This window comes from Arachis hypogaea, chromosome 20 (assembly GCF_003086295.3).
Source record: "Arachis hypogaea cultivar Tifrunner chromosome 20, arahy.Tifrunner.gnm2.J5K5, whole genome shotgun sequence".
Lineage (NCBI taxonomy): Eukaryota > Viridiplantae > Streptophyta > Magnoliopsida > Fabales > Fabaceae > Arachis > Arachis hypogaea.
The window spans coordinates 97,823,891-97,841,911 of record NC_092055.1 but is presented as its reverse complement, the minus strand read 5'-3'; the positions used below and the strand labels follow the sequence as shown (position 1 = coordinate 97,841,911).

The window sequence follows — 18,021 nt, the reverse complement described above, 5'->3', positions numbered from 1 at the left end:
AATTCTTCAAGCAAGATTGCCACAAAAATTTTTCAAATTGGTAGGGTGCCCTAAAGACAATTTCTTGGAAGATAAGTCATCACCCTAATCAAGTAGTCCTAACATGCAAAAAGTGTTCAAATACAAAATTAATCATGCAATCTATTCTAACTAACGAAAGAAAAATTAAAATCATGGGTGTTGAAAAGAAAAGGGTACCTACGGAAGTCGGTAACCGACCTCCCCACACTTAGAAGTTTGCACAGTCCTCCGTGCCAATGGTGATACACAAAGGGGGATTCGGGTTGCCACTTCCACCATCTGTGCCTTGAGTGCTTGCTCCACTGCGGTCCGAAGTGGATGTAGAAATATCCGGCTCTTCCATAGGTGGGTTGACACAACCCCAAAGCTTCTTCATGTAAGCAAATCGGCGTTTGTTTTGCCGCTCATATCGATCTATCTTCTCATGGAGCTCCACAAGCAGTTGATGGGTTGACTTTGGTGGTGCGGATGAAGTGGTAGGAATGGCGGAGGAAGGGGCTTTGTCTAGGCTTGTGGTGTCCGTAGGAGGCTGAAGATATATCCCACTCGGGACGATAGCGCCCTTTGCCGAAATTATTGCTTTCATGTCCTTAGCCTCGCGGGGGTGATGATTAGACTTTTGACGATTTAAAATTTCACAAATGAAGTCTCGTTGCAATATAGTTTCTAAACCAACACTAATCCTTTCATACAAAAATTTGTTTGTCACTAGTACAAACCCTCTAAATTTATAAACCGAAGAATTGAACCTCGGGTCGTTCTCCCTAGGAATCGCAACAAAGTGTTCTTGTTATTGGCTATGAAGTATGTTTGGGGTTTTTGAGATTTTAGACAAGAAATATAAATTGCAAAGAAAATAAACTAACAACTAACAAAGCTCTTGGCAAGATATGAGAACTAGAAGTCCTATCCTAGTTATCCTCTTCAATTGTGACCACAAATTATCCATTGCTACCACTTAGTTAACCTCTAACCATGGAGGAAAGTCAAGTGGATGAATTAACTTGATTCCACAAGTCCTAGCCAACTCCTAAGGGAAAGACTAGCTTTAGTGGTATCCAAACCAATTAGCAACTGCTAATTATCAATCAACAAAGGAATTAGATAACTCAAGCGTCACTAATTACTCTACTAGGCCAAAAGGAGTAAAATCTATACTAAAATTCAACCAAACATTTCATCAAACACTTGGGAGGCACAAAAGAAAAGCATAGTAAATTGATAACAAGAATAGAATCTAACAACAATTGAATGTAAGAAATCAACAACAACAATCAAAGAAAACAAGATCTACATGAATTGCCTCAAATTGCATTAAAAGGAAATAGAAGGAACAAAAGTAGATCTACAAGCAAGGTAGAAAAATTTATAACAAATAATAGAGAATGATGAATGTAACAACAAGGAATTAAGAAGAAGAAATAGAAGAGAGCATGAATTAAAACCTAGATCTAAGAACTAAACCTAATCCTAATCCTAATTCTAGAGAGAAGTGAGAGCTTCTCTCTCTAAAACTAAAACTAAACTATCCTAATGAGTGTGTATGTATCTATGATGATTTTTCCCTTCCCCTTCATTCCTTGGTCTTTTTTTACCTTTTCCTGCCAAAAACTCAGCTCCAAATGGGGCTGGAAACCCTCCAAAATCGCCAGGCACGTAAGTGCATAGTGCACGTGTGCGCCCCTGGAGAATTTCGTGATCTGCGCGTAAGTGCATAGTACACGTGCGCGCCCATGGGCTTTTCCAGATTTTTAGCTTTTCATGATTTCTCCACTTTGTATGCTTTCCTTTCACTCCTTTGATCCCTTCCTAGCCCTTTTTAACCTGAAATCACTAGCAAACACATCAAGGCATCTAGCGGAAGTCAAAGGCAAATCAAAATTATCAATTTAAAGGTCTAAAAAACATATTTTCACATCTAAGCACAAGTACGGAGACAATCACAAAATCATGCTATTTCCTTGAATAAATGTGAGGAAAGGTTATCAAAATGCTCTAAATGCAACACAAGATAAACCCTACAAAAGGGGGTTTATCAACCTCCCCACACTTAAACCAAGCATGTCCTCATGCTTAACCAATAATGAAGCAAGAGGTATGACATTTATTCAATGCAACTAAATCATCTAAATGCAACTATTTAAATGGATGCAACTAACTATGTGGATGCTAATGCTTCGTCAAAACAAATCAAATTCCAGGAGAATACATGGAAGTACAAAGGCTCAAACTATGGGAATCAAACCCAACCCACAATTGTATTGAATTATCAAAAGAGTTTACAAACTTGCATGAATATAGGTGATAATGATGAATACATGTAAATGAGCAATCGAACCCTCACCGGGATGTGTATCCGCTCTTTTCACTCAAATGTTTAGGGTTGATTCTCTCAATTCTCCTCTATTTCATGCTTTCTAAGATTTGTTTTTCTTCTAACAATCAACATTTATTCAATGCATGCATACAAGTATCATGAGGTCTTTTCTTAGGTTGTAATGGGGTTAGGGTCAAGATAAGGATGCATATTTGGTCAAGTGAGCTTAAAATTTGAATCTTTGATAAGCTTAAACTTCCCACCTAACTTATGACATCCTATACAGTTTCAAAGCTAACCTAACTACCCATTTTCTCACTTTTTCACATACTCATGCATTTCCTTTTTCATTTCACAACACTTATACATTGACCCTTATTGAGCTTTGCTTTGGGGTATTTTGTCCCCTTTTTATTTGTTTTTTTCTTTTTTTTTTCTATTTTTTTCTTTTCTTCTCCATATTATTTTTTTCTTTTTATTTTCTTTTAATTTTCTTTTGTTTTTCTCATTTTTTCTTTCTTTCAAACTATATACAAGAACATCAATGCATAAGGTCTATATATTTAGTCAATACATGAGCATGTACCCGATTCCCAATATTTTCAATAAAAATACAAACTACCCTCTTTATTCAACCAATGTCCCAATTTTTCCACACTTGAATGTTACACACACACACTAGCCTAAGCCAATCAAAGATCCAAATAAGGACATTTATTGTTTTTCACTTTAAGGCTTGTAATGTGCTAAATTAAGAACAAGTGGGTTAATCGTAGGCTCAAATTGGCTAACAAAGGAAGATAAAAGGTAAGGCTATTTGGGTAAGTGAGCTAAATGAAACGATGGCCTCAATCATATAAATGCATGAATACACCAAATAATGGACATAAAGAATCAAACAAATCAAAGATTACAATCATAGAAAGAGAATAATGCACACAAGAAGAGAAAATAAGTGGTTATAAGATGTAACCACAACAATAGGTTCAAAACTCACAAGCTTGTGTTCTTAGCTCAAAAACATGATTCACAAGAGTGTAAATTCAAGCAAATTCCACAAAAAAAAAAATTTTCAATCAACTGGGGTGGTGCCCTTTAGATAAATTCTCTTGAAAATTCTATCATTTTGACTAAGCATATCCTAAATGCAATGTTGTGACTAAGATTTTCTAAAATCCCTTAGTTTACCCTCTTTCCTAATCAAAACAATTTCTGTCATGCACAAAGGGTTTAACTAAGTTCTCAACAATTCAAAACATTTTCCAAATCACAACCACAAGGCTAAAATGCAACATATACAATGAAAGTGTGCAACAACCAAAATAAACGTATATACAACAATCCTAAAATAGTGCAAAATAAAGTAAAATAAGAAGAGCTAAGTAATAATGTCCGAAAAGTGTTCACCAAATCTACCGACGGCGATGGCGGTGACCTCCTAAACTTAAGATGAACCATCGTCCTCGATGCTACTGATCGGGCTCATGGCGAGGGTTAACGGTCACATCTACATCCTGCTGGATCTCAGAATGGGGCACTGGCTCCTTGGCATGCTGTGGAGTATCCTGGGTAGCCTAAGTCTCTGGAGGTGCCTCCTGACGAATCGGCTCCTCAACATGCTCCTCTGCGTGCTCGGCCTCATGCTCTGCCCTGTGCTCCTCCTCATGATCTGGCTCGTCAGAAGCGGGAGAGTTAGGGAGAGGGTGTAGCTCAATGTCCTGGGAGACAAACACCTGGTCGATGCGGTCTAGACGTCACAGAAGACGACGCTTGGTACGCTTTATAAAGCGAAACAGGCGCTGTACTAGCATGTAAGTCGGCTCGGGTGCTGGTGGTGGTAGAGGTACTGCTGCTGGTGCTGTAGAAAAAGATGGTCCTGCTGCTGCTGTGGAAGATGAAGGTCTAGCTGCCTCGACTACTGCTCTAGCTTGAGAGAGGCGCCTGGAAGAGGGCTTCTCGTGCACCCACCCGCCCCATAGGATAGTAACTTCCTTCTCATCCTCGTCTGGGGGTGGTGAAATCACATCATCATCCCTCCATGGGGCGCCAGCCAACTCAACCATCCTAGTGACCATGGTGGAAAATGGTAGAAGGCCACAGATGTGAGCACGCCACATGCTTCTCCTGATTAGTCGGGAGAAATATACCTCATTTCCCTCCATGACATAGCCAATCAGAAGTAGCATGTCCATCGGAATCTCAGAAAAGTGTGTAGTGGGCAGGACATAGTGCGTGAATATCTGCTGCCAGGTCTTGGCCTCCCTAGTCAGATAGGTGAATAACATATCCTTGGGCCTTATGTTGATAGACTCCATCACCCAAGGGGCGTCCGGCGTGGCAATAACGCTCCTCAGTGCCTCATAATCAAAAGTCATAGTGTTTATTGCAGTCTCTGCCTCATGATATGCACAAATATCACCAATCCGAGGTAGGCATTGTAAAATACTCTCAATAGCTGCCTCAAGGATCGAGATCTGCCCACCTCGTAGGTGCACCGAATCCAGAGTCTCTCGAAAGAAGTTACAATAAAACTCCTTGACCCAGGACGTGTTGATCCGTCCCAAATTCCTATCAATAAAGCCAAGGCCCAATCCTTGAATACGGGTCTCAATGGGTTCCTTCAGATCGTCGGGTAAGGCCAATTTCTTCTCAATATTCAGGTTCGTCTTCCGATAGGTGGAAAAACGGAGCTCATCGTAGAGATTTCAGAACATGTGTGTATCGGTGGGCAGTTTTAGCTGATTCTCCTTATCCACCCTATTAATTAGATTCTTGGCATAATTGGCATAAGGGGAAAGGGTAAGATCTTGAGATTTCTTCCTCTTTTTGGAGGTAGTGGCCTTTTCTATTCCTCTATCGGCCATCCTGAAAATCAAATATGATATATAAGTACCTAGCCAAGTAGAGAGATAGCAAGCAAGTAATGGGATAGTCATGAAGTGAGTTAAAAATAAAGAAAAACTTGGAATGCAAGTAACTATAAAAGAAAAAGATAAGGTCACAAACCAAGAATTCCAACATCAAACATATCATGCTTGTTGATTAAGTTCAATGAGAATCATACCCAAAAGAATGGTCAATGGATTAGCTTAAAACAAAAAGGGAGGTGAGTAAGGTAAAACAAGTCAGAAGTTAGAAAATCCAGTTCAAAAGTTAGGGGTATGATGGCCATTGTTTCAATCAAATGAAGTTCACCAAGCAAAGAAAATAAGCATGCTCACAATCATGAGGAAAGTGCAGTCATTGATGATGAAATATGAAATTGCAAAAGAAGCAATTAATTGAAAGCAAGTCCTCAATCAATGCCGTGATTACTGGGTTTGCAGTAATTGGTGTAAGTATATGGAACATGCACTAAGTGTAACGAAAATCAAATTGAAATAATTTAGACCAAGAAGGTCACACTAGTGAAAATCACCAATATTGGAAATGAATGAACCCTTTAGAGAAATTGTAGGTTATAGTCAAATGTAAAGTTTAATTCAAATCAAAAGGCATTTGACTTATTTTGAAGAGTGAAGCCTCAAAAGGGTCCAAACTAATGAGCGAGGTGAGGTTATTTGATATAGAAAACCGTCAAATAATTCCTCAACTACACTTTTCCAATGCACATTAACGGGAATCAATTTGGATGCGGAAATGCTAACCAAGTAACCTAAGAATTGAACTTGGTGAGGTTGGGTAACCTTAATTGAGGAAATTGCAAGTTCAATTCTAGGTAACAAGTTGGAATCAAGGAATTTATAAAAATTTTGGCAGCATCCTGGCAGTAAAATGGACAGTCCCAGATAGCCAAAAACAGCAAAAGAGTCATATGAATCCAAAAAACAACAAGCATAATCAATTAGTAGCAAAAAGAAATAATCATGATGACAAGTGGATAGCACATAACCAGGCAGCAGCAACATAATCACAGAAAGAAAAATGCAGCAGGCAGCAGAATATGAAGAGTACATCATGGAAAAACATGATCAATATCACTCAGCAATCAATCAATATGTGCTCAATTTGGTAAACAAATACAGCGAAATTATCAGGCCTAGAATTCTCTATTCAGAACCTAACTACCTAACAGGAGATATCTCTATCTATCCTAACATGTAAAAATCAAATTCTAACTAACTAAAAGTAATAACAAAATTAATAAAAGCAGCAATGAAAAACAGAGTAGCAGTGCAGGTTATAGAAAACTTGGAAGCAGAGGTGCAGAGCAAAAAGGAGTGGCACCAGAGAGTGGAAATGGGTGAGAGAGCGTCGCCCTGGAAGGTGGGGGCGCAGAGACTCGCAGCGGAGGGTGGTTCGCCGGCGGTAGCTAAGGCAGAGAGAGTGAAAAAGTGAGAGTGAGAGGGTGAGAGAGAGGGGACGAGCGAGAGAGAGGAAGAGATAGGGGGAAGATGGAAATGAGGGGGGGGGGCGGCGGTGGCACGGCCAGCGCGGTGCCGGTAGGTAGCTTAGAGGGTTGAGGGAGGTAGTTATGGGGGAGAAAGGGCGCTGGTGGGGGGGTCTGCGAGTGAAGGTGATCCCCGCGTCCCTTGGGTTTAATTAGTTTGAATCTGCGCGTGCGCGCACTGTGCGCGTCTGTGCGAATGGTGAAAAAGGGGTCGACGTGGCAGCGCTCTGTGTGCGTTTGTGTAGGCTGGAAAAAATGGAAGAGCGGCGCGGAGGCGGCAAATACGCGTTCGCGCAGATGGTGAATATGAGCATGGGTGCTGATGTGTACCGTGCGCGTCCGCGTAGACGAGAGATAAGAGTATGGGCGCTGACGCGTACCGTGCGAGTCCGCGCAACGTGAGTTGGGCTTCAAGGCTTAAAGCCAGCCCAGAACTGGCACAAGTCTCGGGTCCTTGGCCTGGAACTAGTTATGGCGAATCGGCGCGCACGCGCCATGCGCGCGGGCGCGTATCCTTGCAAATTTTGGATAGTCGCGCGCGTGCGCACAGTGCGCGCACACGTACACTTGGTTGTGCCATTGGCCCAACTTTTGCGCAAGATTGGCCTAACTCTCTGGAAAGAGTATAGGCCTACATATGCTGATAGGCGCGCACGCGCACAGCGTGCGTGCGCATTCTTGACACTTTTTTTTTCAGAAAAGCTAAAAGCTTAAAATGACAAAAAACTCCCTAACAACACCTACAACTTCTAACCAATCAAAAAGTACACAATTCACAAAGATTAATCTTGGTTATGAGATTCATTCAACTACTAACAAGCACAACATACATGTTAGAATGCTAACAATCAATTTATTAAAACAACTAAAATGAAATGGAAAACTACCTACAATGGTATCTCAAATCACTTATTAATGAAATCTGCAAGAGAGTGGAAAGAGTATACCATGGTGGGGTGTCTCCCACCTAGCACTTTTAGTTTAAGTCCTTAAGTTGGACATTTGGGAAGCTCTTGTCATGGTGGCTTATGCTTGTACTCATCCTTGATTCTCCAAGGATCTTTGCTCCTCAAATGGTTGACAGAAGTTCCAACCATCTTCACCAAGTTTGGATGGAGTTCCACCCAAGATATGAGCTCCCATAGTTGGTCTCCGTGCTTTGATTCCGGGTCCCATATCTTATTTTCTCACCCATTTTCTTGTTGATCTTCATGAATTTTCCGTTCGGGTGGTTGACAAGTATGATAAGTAGAATTCTCTTTAGCATACCAAGTCTTCTTCCTAGACCCATGTAAAGTAGCATTCATCCAATCGTAGTCCCTATACTTTGAATCTTTGTCCTTGATGAGCCTAATTCCAAACCTCCAACCACTATACAACTCATTTTTACTCTTAATTCCACAAAGAGCTCTAAGTTGACCATTGGTGCGCAGAAATCATGACGGTTCCATTCCTTGGTAACGGCGCTGAAAACTTTATACACACGTTCATAATCTTAATTCTTTGTCACAACTTCGCACAACTGACCAGCAAGTGCACTGGGTCGTCCAAGTAATAAACCTTACGTGAGTAAGGGTCGATCCCACGGAGATTGTCGGCTTGAAGCAAGCTATGGTCACCTTGTAAATCTCAGTCAGGCAGATTCAAATGGTTATAGAGTTTTAATAATTAAAAGATAAATAAAACATAAACTAGGATAGAGATACTTATGTAATTCATTGGTGAGAATTTCAGATAAGCGTATAGAGATGCTTTCGTTCCTCTGAACCTCTGCTTTCCTGTTGTCTTCATCCAATCATTCCTACTCCTTTCCATGGCAAGCTTTATGTAGGGCATCACCGTTGTCAATGGCTACATCCCATCCTCTCTATGAAAATGGTCCAATGCGCTGTCACTACATGGCTAATCATCTGTCGGTTCTCGATCATACTAGAATAGGATTTACTATCCTTTTGCTTCTGTTACTACGTCCAGCACTCGCGAGTTTGAAGCTCGTCACAGCCATCCCTTCACAGATCCTACTCGGAATACCAAAGACAAGGTTTAGACTTTCTGGATCTCAAAAATGGTTATACCACGAAGATTCTAATATCTCGGACTCGGTCCTCTGTATTAGATATCTAAGAGATATTCATTCTAGCTTGTTTGCATGTAGAACGAAAGTGTTTATCAGGCACGCGTTCATAAGTGAGAATGATGATGAGCGTCACATAATCATCACATTCATCATGTTCTTGGGTGCGAATGGATATCTTAGAATAGGAATAAGCTTGAATTGAATAGAAAAACAGTAGTACTTTGTATTAATTCATGAGGAATAGCAGAGCTCCACACCTTAATCTATGGTGTGTAGAAACTCTACCGTTTGAAAATACATAAGTGATAATGGTCCAGGCATGGCCGAATGGCCAGCCCCCCTAAAAGTCTAAGATAGCATAAAAACTAATCAAAGATCTCTTACAAAGATAGTAAAAAGTCCTATTTATACTAAACTAGTTACTAGGGTTTACAGAAATGAGTAAATGATGCAGAAATCCACTTCCGGGACCTACTTGGTGTGTGCTTGGGTTGAGCATTGAGCTTTACATGTGTAGAAGTCTTTCATGGAGTTGAACGCCAGTTTGTAACCTGTTTCTGGCGTTTAACTCCACTTTGCAACCTGTTTTTGGCGTTTGACTCCAGAATGCAGCATGGAACTGGCGTTTAACTATATCATACTGAAAACTATGTAAAAACAATGCCAAAAAGCATATAAATTATCCGCTCATCACAACACCAAACTTAAATTGTTGCTTGTCCCCTAGCAACTGAAAATCAAATAGGATAAAAAGAAGAGAATATACTATAAATTCCAAAATATCAATGAAACTTAGCTCCAATCAGATGAGCGGGACTTGTAGCTTTTTGCCTCTTGAATAGTTTTGGCATCTCACTTTATCCATTGAGGTTCAGAATGATTGGCATCTATAGGAACTTAGAATTCAGATAGTATTATTGATTCTCCTAGTTCAGTATGTTGATTCTTGAACACAGCTACTTTATGAGTCTTGGCCGTGGCCCTAAGCACTTTGTTTTCCAGTATTACCACCGGATACATAAATGCCACAGACACATAACTGGGTGAACCTTTTCAGATTGTGACTCAGCTTTGCTAAAGTCCCCAATTAGAGGTGTCCAGGGTTCTTAAGCACACTCTTCTTTTTGCTTTGGACCTTGACTTTAACCGCTCAGTCACAAGTTTTCACTTGACACCTTCATGCCACAAGCACATGGTTAGGAACAGCTTGGTTTAGCCGCGTAAGCCAGGATTTTATTCCTTTAGGCCCTCCTATCCACTGATGCTCAAAGCCTTGGATCCTTTTTTATTACCCTTGCCTTTTGGTTTTAAGGGCTATTGGCTTTTTGCTCTTGCCTTTTGGTTTAAAGAGCTTTTGGCTTTTTCTGCTTGCCTTTTCTTTTTCTTTCTCTTTTTTTGCCATTTTTTTTTCTTCGCAAGCTTTTGTATTCACTGCTTTTTCTTGCTTCAAGAATCATTTTTATGATTTTTCAGATTATCAAATAACATGTCTCCTTTTCATCATTCTTTCAAGAGCCAACATATTTAACATTCATAAACAACAACTTCAGAAGACATATGCACTATTCAAGTATTCATTCAGAAAACAAAAAGTGTTGCCACCACATCAAAATAATTAAACTAGTTTCAAGGATGACTTCAAAACAATGTACTTCTTGTTCTTTTGTAATTAAAACATTTTTCATTCAAGAGAGGTGGTGGATTCATATTCATAACTTTAAGGCATAGACACTTAGACACTAATGATCATGTAATAAGACACAAATATAAATAAACATAAAGCTCAAAAATCGAAAAACAGGAAAATAAGTAAACAAAGAGATTAAGGAATGAGTCCACCTTAGTGAGGGTGGCGTCTTCCTCTTCTTGAAGAACCAATGGTGCTCTTGAGCTCCTCTATGTCTCTTCCTTGTCTTTCTTGCTCCTCCCTCATAGCTCTTTGATCTTCTCTAATTTCATAGAGGATGATAGAGTGCTCTTGGTGCTCCACCCTTAGTTGTCCCATGTTGGAACTTAATTCTCCTAGGGAAGTGTTGATTTGTTCCCAATAGTTTTATGGAGGGAAGTGCATCCCTTGAGGTATCTCAGGGATTTCATGGTGAGGAAAGGCTAACCTTGCCCAAGTGGAGGACTTGTCAGCCACCTTGTAAAGTTCTTGAGGTATAATCTCATGAACTTTCACCTCCTCTCCAATCATGATACTATGGATCATGATGGGCCGGTCTATAGTAACTTCAGACCGGTTACTAGTAGGAATGATTGAGCGTTGAATGAACTCTAGCCATCCCCTAGCCATTGGTTTGAGGTCATGCCTTCTTAGTTGAATCGGCTTGCCTCTTGAGTCAATTTTCCATTTAGCTCCTTCCTCACATATGTCTATAAGGACTTGGTCCAACCTTTGATCAAAGTTGACCCTTCTTGTGTAGGGGCGTGCATTTTCTTCCATCATTGGCAAGTTGAACGCTAGCCTTACATTTTTCAGACTGAAATCTAAGTATTTTCTCCGAACCATAGTAAGCCAATGCTTTGGATTTGGGTTCACACTTTGATCATGGTTCCTTGTGATCCATGCGTTTGCATAGAACTCTTGAACTATTAGGATCCCGACTTGTTGAATGGGGTTGGTGAGAACTTCCCAACCTCTTCTTTGAATCTCAAGTCGGATCTCCGGATACTCATTCCTTTTGAGCTTGAAAGGAACCTCAGGGATCACTTTCTTCTTGGCCACAACTTCATAGAAGTGGTCTTGATGGACCTTTGAGATGAATCTCTCCATCTTCCATGACTCAGAGGTGGAAGCAATTGCCTTCCCTTTCCTCTTTCTAGAGGTTTCTCTGGCCTTAGGTGCCGTAAATGGTTATGGAAAAACAAAAAGCAATGCTTTTACCACACCAAACTTAAAATGTTTGCTCGTCTCCGAGCAAAAGAAGAAAGAAAGAAGTAGAAGAAGAAGAGAAATGGAGGAGAGGGAGAGAGAGTAGGTTTCAGCCAAGTGGAAGGAGAGAGGGTTGTTTTGTGTGAAATAGAAGAAGGAATGAGGGGTTTTTATAGAAGTGGGGAGGGGTTTAGGGTTCGGCCATTTAGGGATGGGTTTGGGAGGAAAAATATTTTGAATTTGAAGGTAGGTGGGGTTTATGGGGAAGAGAAGATGGATGTGAGTGCTGAGGGGGTGATGGGAAAGAGTGATTGAAGTGATTGGTGAAGGGCATTTGGGGAAGAGAGTTATGAAAAGGTGTGAAGACGAGAGAATAGGGTTAGGTGGGGATCCTGTGGGGTCCACAGATCCTGAGGTGTCAAGGATTTTTTGATCCCTGTACCCTTTAGACGTGTAAAACGCCCTATACATGCAATCTTGGCGTTTAACGCCAGACTGCTGCCTGTTTCTGGCATTAAATGCCACTTCAATGCTTTGTTCTGGCGTTTAACGCCAGGTAGATGCTTGTTTCTGGCGTTAAACGCCAGCTTGGTGCCTGTTTCTGGCGTTAAACGCCAGACAGATGCTTGTTTCTGGCGTTTAAATGCCAGACTGTTCTCCTCCAGGGTGTGCTGTTTTTCATTCTATTTTTCACTCTGTTTTTGATTTTTCAGTAGTTTTTGTGACTTCACATGATCATCAACCTAAAGAAAACATAAAATAACAATGGAAAATAAATAAATATAATTAGATAACATTGGGTTGCCTCCCAACAAGCGCTTCTTTAATGTCGATAGCTTGACAGTGAGCTCTCATGGAGCCTCACAGATGTTCAGAGCAAGGTTGGAACCTCCCAACACCAAACTTAGAGTTTGAATGTGAGGGTGCAACACCAAACTTAGAGTTTGACTGTGGGAGCTTTGGTTGACTCTGTAGTGAGAGAAGATTTTCATGCTTCCTCTCCATGGTTACAGAAGGAGATCCTTGAGTTTTAAACACAAGGCTATCCTCATTCAGTTGAAGGATCAATTCTCCTCTGTCCACATCAATCACAGCCCTTGCTGTAGCTAGGAAAGGTCTTCTAAGGATGATGGATTCATCCTCATCCTTCCCAGTATCCAGGATTATGAAATCAATAGGGATGTAAAGGCCTTCAACCTTTACTAGCACGTCCTCTACTTGTCCATAAGCCTGTTTTCTGGAGTTGTCTGCCATCTCTAATGCGATTCTGGCAGCTTGAACCTCAAGGATTTCCAGTTTCTCCATTACAGAGAGTGGCATGAGGTTTATCCCTGATCCAAGGTCACATAGAGCCTTCTCAAAGGTCATGGTGCCTATGGTACAAGGTATTAAGAACTTTCCAGGATCCTGTTTCTTTTGAAGCAATCTCAGTTGATCCAGATCACTTAGTTCATTGATGAGCAAGGGAGGTTCATCTTTCCAATTCTCATTACCAAATAATTTGGCATTCAGCTTCATGATTGCACCAAGGTACTTGGTAACTTGCTCTTCAGTAACATCTTCATTCTCTTCAGAAGAAGAATACTCATCAGAGCTCATGAATGGCATAAGGAGGTTCAATGGAATCTCCATGGTCTCTAGATAAGTCTCAGATTCCTTTGGTTCCTCAGAGGAAAACTCCTTGTTGATCACTGGACGTCTCAGAAGGTCTTCCTAACTGGGATTCACGTCCTCTCCCTCCCTTCTAGGTTCAGCCATGGTGATTAAATCAATGGCTTTGCACTCTCTCTTTGGATTTTCTTCTGTATTGCTTGGGAGAGTACTAGGAGGAGTTTCAGTGACCCTTTTACTCAGTTGGCCCACTTGTGCCTCCAGATTTCTAATGGAGGACCTTGTTTCATTCATGAAACTTAAAGTGGCCTTAGATAGATCAGAGACTATATTTGCTAAGCTAGATGGATCCTGCTCAGGACTCTCTGTCTTTTGCTGAGTGGATGATGGAAAAGGCTTGCTATTGCTAAACCTATTTCTTCCACCATTGTTAAAGCCTTGTTGAGGATTTTGTTGATCCTTCCATGAGAAATTTGGATGATTTCTCCATGAGGGATTATAGGTGTTTCCATAGGGTTCACCCATGTAATTTACCTCTGCTATTGCAGGGTTCTCAGGATCATAAGCTTCTTCTTCAGAAGAGGCCTCTTTAGTACTGTTGGATGATTCATTCAATCCATTCAGACTCTGAGAAATTATATTGACTTGCTGATTCAATATTTTATTCTGAGCCAATATGGCATTCAGAGTATCAATTTCAAGAACTCCCTTCCTCATAGGCGTTCCATTATTCACAGGATTCCTTTCAGAAGTGTACATGAACTGGTTATTTGCAACCATGTCAATGAGTTCTTGAGCTTCTGCAGGCATTTTCTTTAGGTGAATGGATCCACCTGCATAATGGTCCAGTGACATCTTTGATAGCTCAGACAGACCATCATAGAATATATCCAGGATAGTCCATTCTGAAAGCATGTCAGAAGGACACTTTTTGGTCAGTTCCTTGTATCTCTCCCAAACTTCATAGAGGGATTCACCTTCTTTCTGTTTGAAGGTTTGAACATCCACTCTAAGCTTACTAAGCTTTTGAGGAGGAAAGAACTTGGCTAAGAAAGCCGTGACCAGCTTATTCCAAGAGTTCAGGCTATCCTTAGCTTGCGAGTCCAACCATATTCTAGCTCTGTCTCTTACAGCAAATAGGAAAAGCATAAGCCTGTAGACCTCGGGATCAACCCCATTGGTCTTAACAGTATCACAGATCTGCAAGAATTCAGTTAAGAACTGAAAAGGATCTTCTGATGGAAGTCCATGAAACTTGCAATTCTGTTGCATCAGAGAAACTAATTGAGGCTTAAGCTCAAAATTGTTTGCTCCAATGGCAGGGATTGAGATGCTTCTTCCATGTAAATTGGAATTTGTTGCAGTAAAGTCACCAAGCATCTTCCTTGCATTGTTATTATTTTTGGCCATGTCTCTTTTTTTTCGAAAATTTCTGTCAGATTTTCTCCAGAGAGTTGTGCTTTAGCTTCCCTTAGCTTCCTCTTCAGAGTCCTTTCAGGTTCAGGATCAGCCTCAGCAAGAATGTTCTTATCCTTGTTCCTGCTCATATGAAAAAGAAGAAAACAGAAAAGAAAATATGGAATCCTCTATGTCACAGTATAGAGATTCCTTTATGTGAGTAGAAGAAGATATGAAAAGAAGATGGAGAATCCAAACACAAGGGTGAGGAGTAGGTTCGAATTCTTAGATGAAGAGGAGCGTTAGTAAATAAATAAATAATTAGAAGGAGATGAGAGAGAGGGAATTTCGAAAATTACTTAAATTAAAATGAAAATTTAAAGTTAAATTTTGAAAATTAAAATTGAAATCAAATTAAATTAAATTTTTAAAACAATTAATTAATTAAAAAGGAATTTTTTTTTTGAAAACGAGGGAAGGGATTTTCGAAAATTAGAGAGAAAATTAGTTACGTAGTTTTGAAAAAGATAAGAATCAATCAAAAAGTCAAGTGGTTAATTGAAAAATATTTGAAAATCAAATTTTGAAAAGATAAGAAGTTAGAAAAGATTTTGAAATTGATTTTGAAAAAGATGTGATTGAAATTTATTTTGAAAAAGATTTGAAAAAGAAATTTAAAAGATTTGATTTTGAAAATTAAAGTTGATTACTTGACTAACAAGAAACTAAAAAGATATGATTCTAGAGTTTAAAGATTGAACCTTTCTTATTAGGCAAGTAACAAACTTAAAAATTTTGAATCAATCACATTAATTGTTAGTAAAAATTTTGAAAGTTTAGAACAAAATAAGAAAAAGATTTTGAAAATCAATTTGAAATTTTCGAAAATTATGAAAGAAAAATGAAAAAGATTTGATTTTTGAAAAAAAGATTTGAAAAAGATAGAATTTTTAAATTGAAAATTTGATTTGACTCATAAAAAACAACTAGATTTTAAAAATTTTTGAAATGTCAAGTCAAATTTTTGAAAATTTATGAGTGAAAAGTGGAAAGATAATTTTTTTTATTTTTGAATTTTTAATGATGAAAGAGAAAAACATAAAAGAGACTCAATGCATGAAAATTTTGGATCAAAACATGTGATGCATGCAAGAACACTATGAATGTCAAGATGAACACCAAGAACACTTTGAATGTCAAGATGAACACCAAGAACTTATTTTTGAAAAATTTTCAAGAAAAGAATACATGCAAGACACCAAACTTAAAAATTTTTATTCTTTAGACATTAACAAATTGAAAATGCATATGAAAGACAAGAAAAGACACAAAACAAGAAAATATGAAGATCAAACAAGAAGACTGGCCAAGAACAACTTAAAGATCATGAAGAATGCAATGCATGAAATTTTTGAAAATAATTTTTAGAAAATTAAAAAGATGCAATTGACACCAAACTTAAAACTTGACTCTAGACTCAAACAAGAAACACAAAATATTTTTGGTTTTATTATCTTATTAAACTTTTTTGATTTTTTTTTCGAAATTTAATTGGGAAAAACGAAAAAAGAAGAAAATTTTTTTGTATTTTTCAAAAATAAGAAATAAAAAGCTTAAAATTAAAATAAAATTACCTAATCTGAGCAACAAGATGAACCGTTAGTTGTCCAAACTCGAACAATCTCCGGCAACGGTGCCAAAAACTTGGTGCGCAGAAATTGTGACGGTTCCATTCCTTGGTAACGGTGCTGAAAATTTTATACGCACGTTCATAATCTTAATTCTTTGTCACAACTTCGCACAACTGACCTGCAAGTGCACTAGGTCGTCCAAGTAATAAACCTTACGTGAGTAAGGGTCGATCCCACGGAGATTGTCGGCTTGAAGCAAGCTATGGTCACCTTGTAAATCTCAGTCAGGCGGATTCAAATGGTTATAGAGTTTTAATAATTAAAAGATAAATAAAACATAAACTAGGATAGAGATACTTATGTAATTCATTGGTGAGAATTTCAGATAAGGGTATAGAGATGCTTTCGTTCCTCTGAACCTCTGCTTTCCTGCTGTCTTCATCCAATCATTCCTACTCCTTTCCATGGCAAGCTTTATGTAGGGCATCACCATTGTCAATGGCTACATCCCATCCTCTCTGTGAAAATGGTCCAATGTGCTATCACTGCATGGCTAATCATCTGTCGGTTCTCGATCATACTGGAATAGGATTTACTATCCTTTTGCGTCTGTCACTATGCCCAGCACTCGCGAGTTTGAAGCTCGTCACAGCCATCCCTTCCCAGATCCTACTCGGAATACCACAAACAAGGTTTAGAATTTTCGGATCTCAAGAATGGCCATCCATGGGTTCTAACTTATACCATGAAGATTCTAATATCTCGGACTCGGTCCTCTGTATTAGATATCTAAGAGATATTCATTCTAGCTTGTTTGCATGTAGAACGAAAGTGTTTGTCAGGCACGCGTTCATAAGTGAGAATGATGATGAGCGTCACATAATCATCACATTCATCATGTTCTTGGGTGCGAATGGATATCTTAGAATAGGAATAAGCTTGAATTGAATAGAAAAACAGTAGTACTTTGTATTAATTCATGAGGAACAGCAGAGCTCCACACCTTAATCTATGGTGTGTAGAAACTCTACCATTTGAAAATACATAAGTGATAATGGTCCAGGCATGGCCGAATGGCCAGCCCCCCTAAAAGTCTAGAATAGCAAAAAAACTAATCAAAGATCTCTTACAAAGATAGTAAAAAGTCCTATTTATACTAAACTAGTTACTAGGGTTTACAGAAATGAGTAAATGATGCAGAAATCCACTTCTGGGGCCCACTTGGTGTGTGCTTGGGCTGAGCATTGAGCTTTACACGTGTAGAGGTATTTCTTGGAGTTGAACGCCAGTTTGTAACCTGTTTCTGGCGTTTGACTGTAGAATGCATCATGGAACTGGCGTTCAATGCCAGCTTACGTCGTCTATCCTTAATCAAGTATGGAATATTATATATTTCTGGAAAGCCCTGGATGTCTACTTTCCAACGCAATTGAGAGCGTGCCATTTGGAGTTTTGTAGCTCCAGAAAATCCATTTTGAGTGCAGGGAGGTCAGAATCCAACAGCATCTGCAGTCCTTCTTCAACCTCTAAATCTGATTTTTGCTCAGGTCCCTCAATTTCAGCCAGAAAATACCTGAAATCACAGAAAAACACACAAACTCTTAGTAAAGTCCAAAAATGTGATTTTTATTTAAAAACTAATAAAAATATACTAAAAACTAACTATATCATACTGAAAACTATGTAAAAATAATGCCAAAA

General features: G+C 39.2%; 1 non-coding gene across 1 annotated transcript; it reads left to right on the top strand.

Moving 5' to 3' along the window:
- The first annotated feature begins 14,200 nt into the window (after positions 1–14,200).
- On the top strand, positions 14,201–14,308 carry LOC112788608 (small nucleolar RNA R71). Its single transcript, XR_003195967.1, has one exon. It is a non-coding gene; the product is annotated as a small nucleolar RNA R71 (small nucleolar RNA).
- Positions 14,309–18,021: the final 3,713 nt, after the last annotated feature.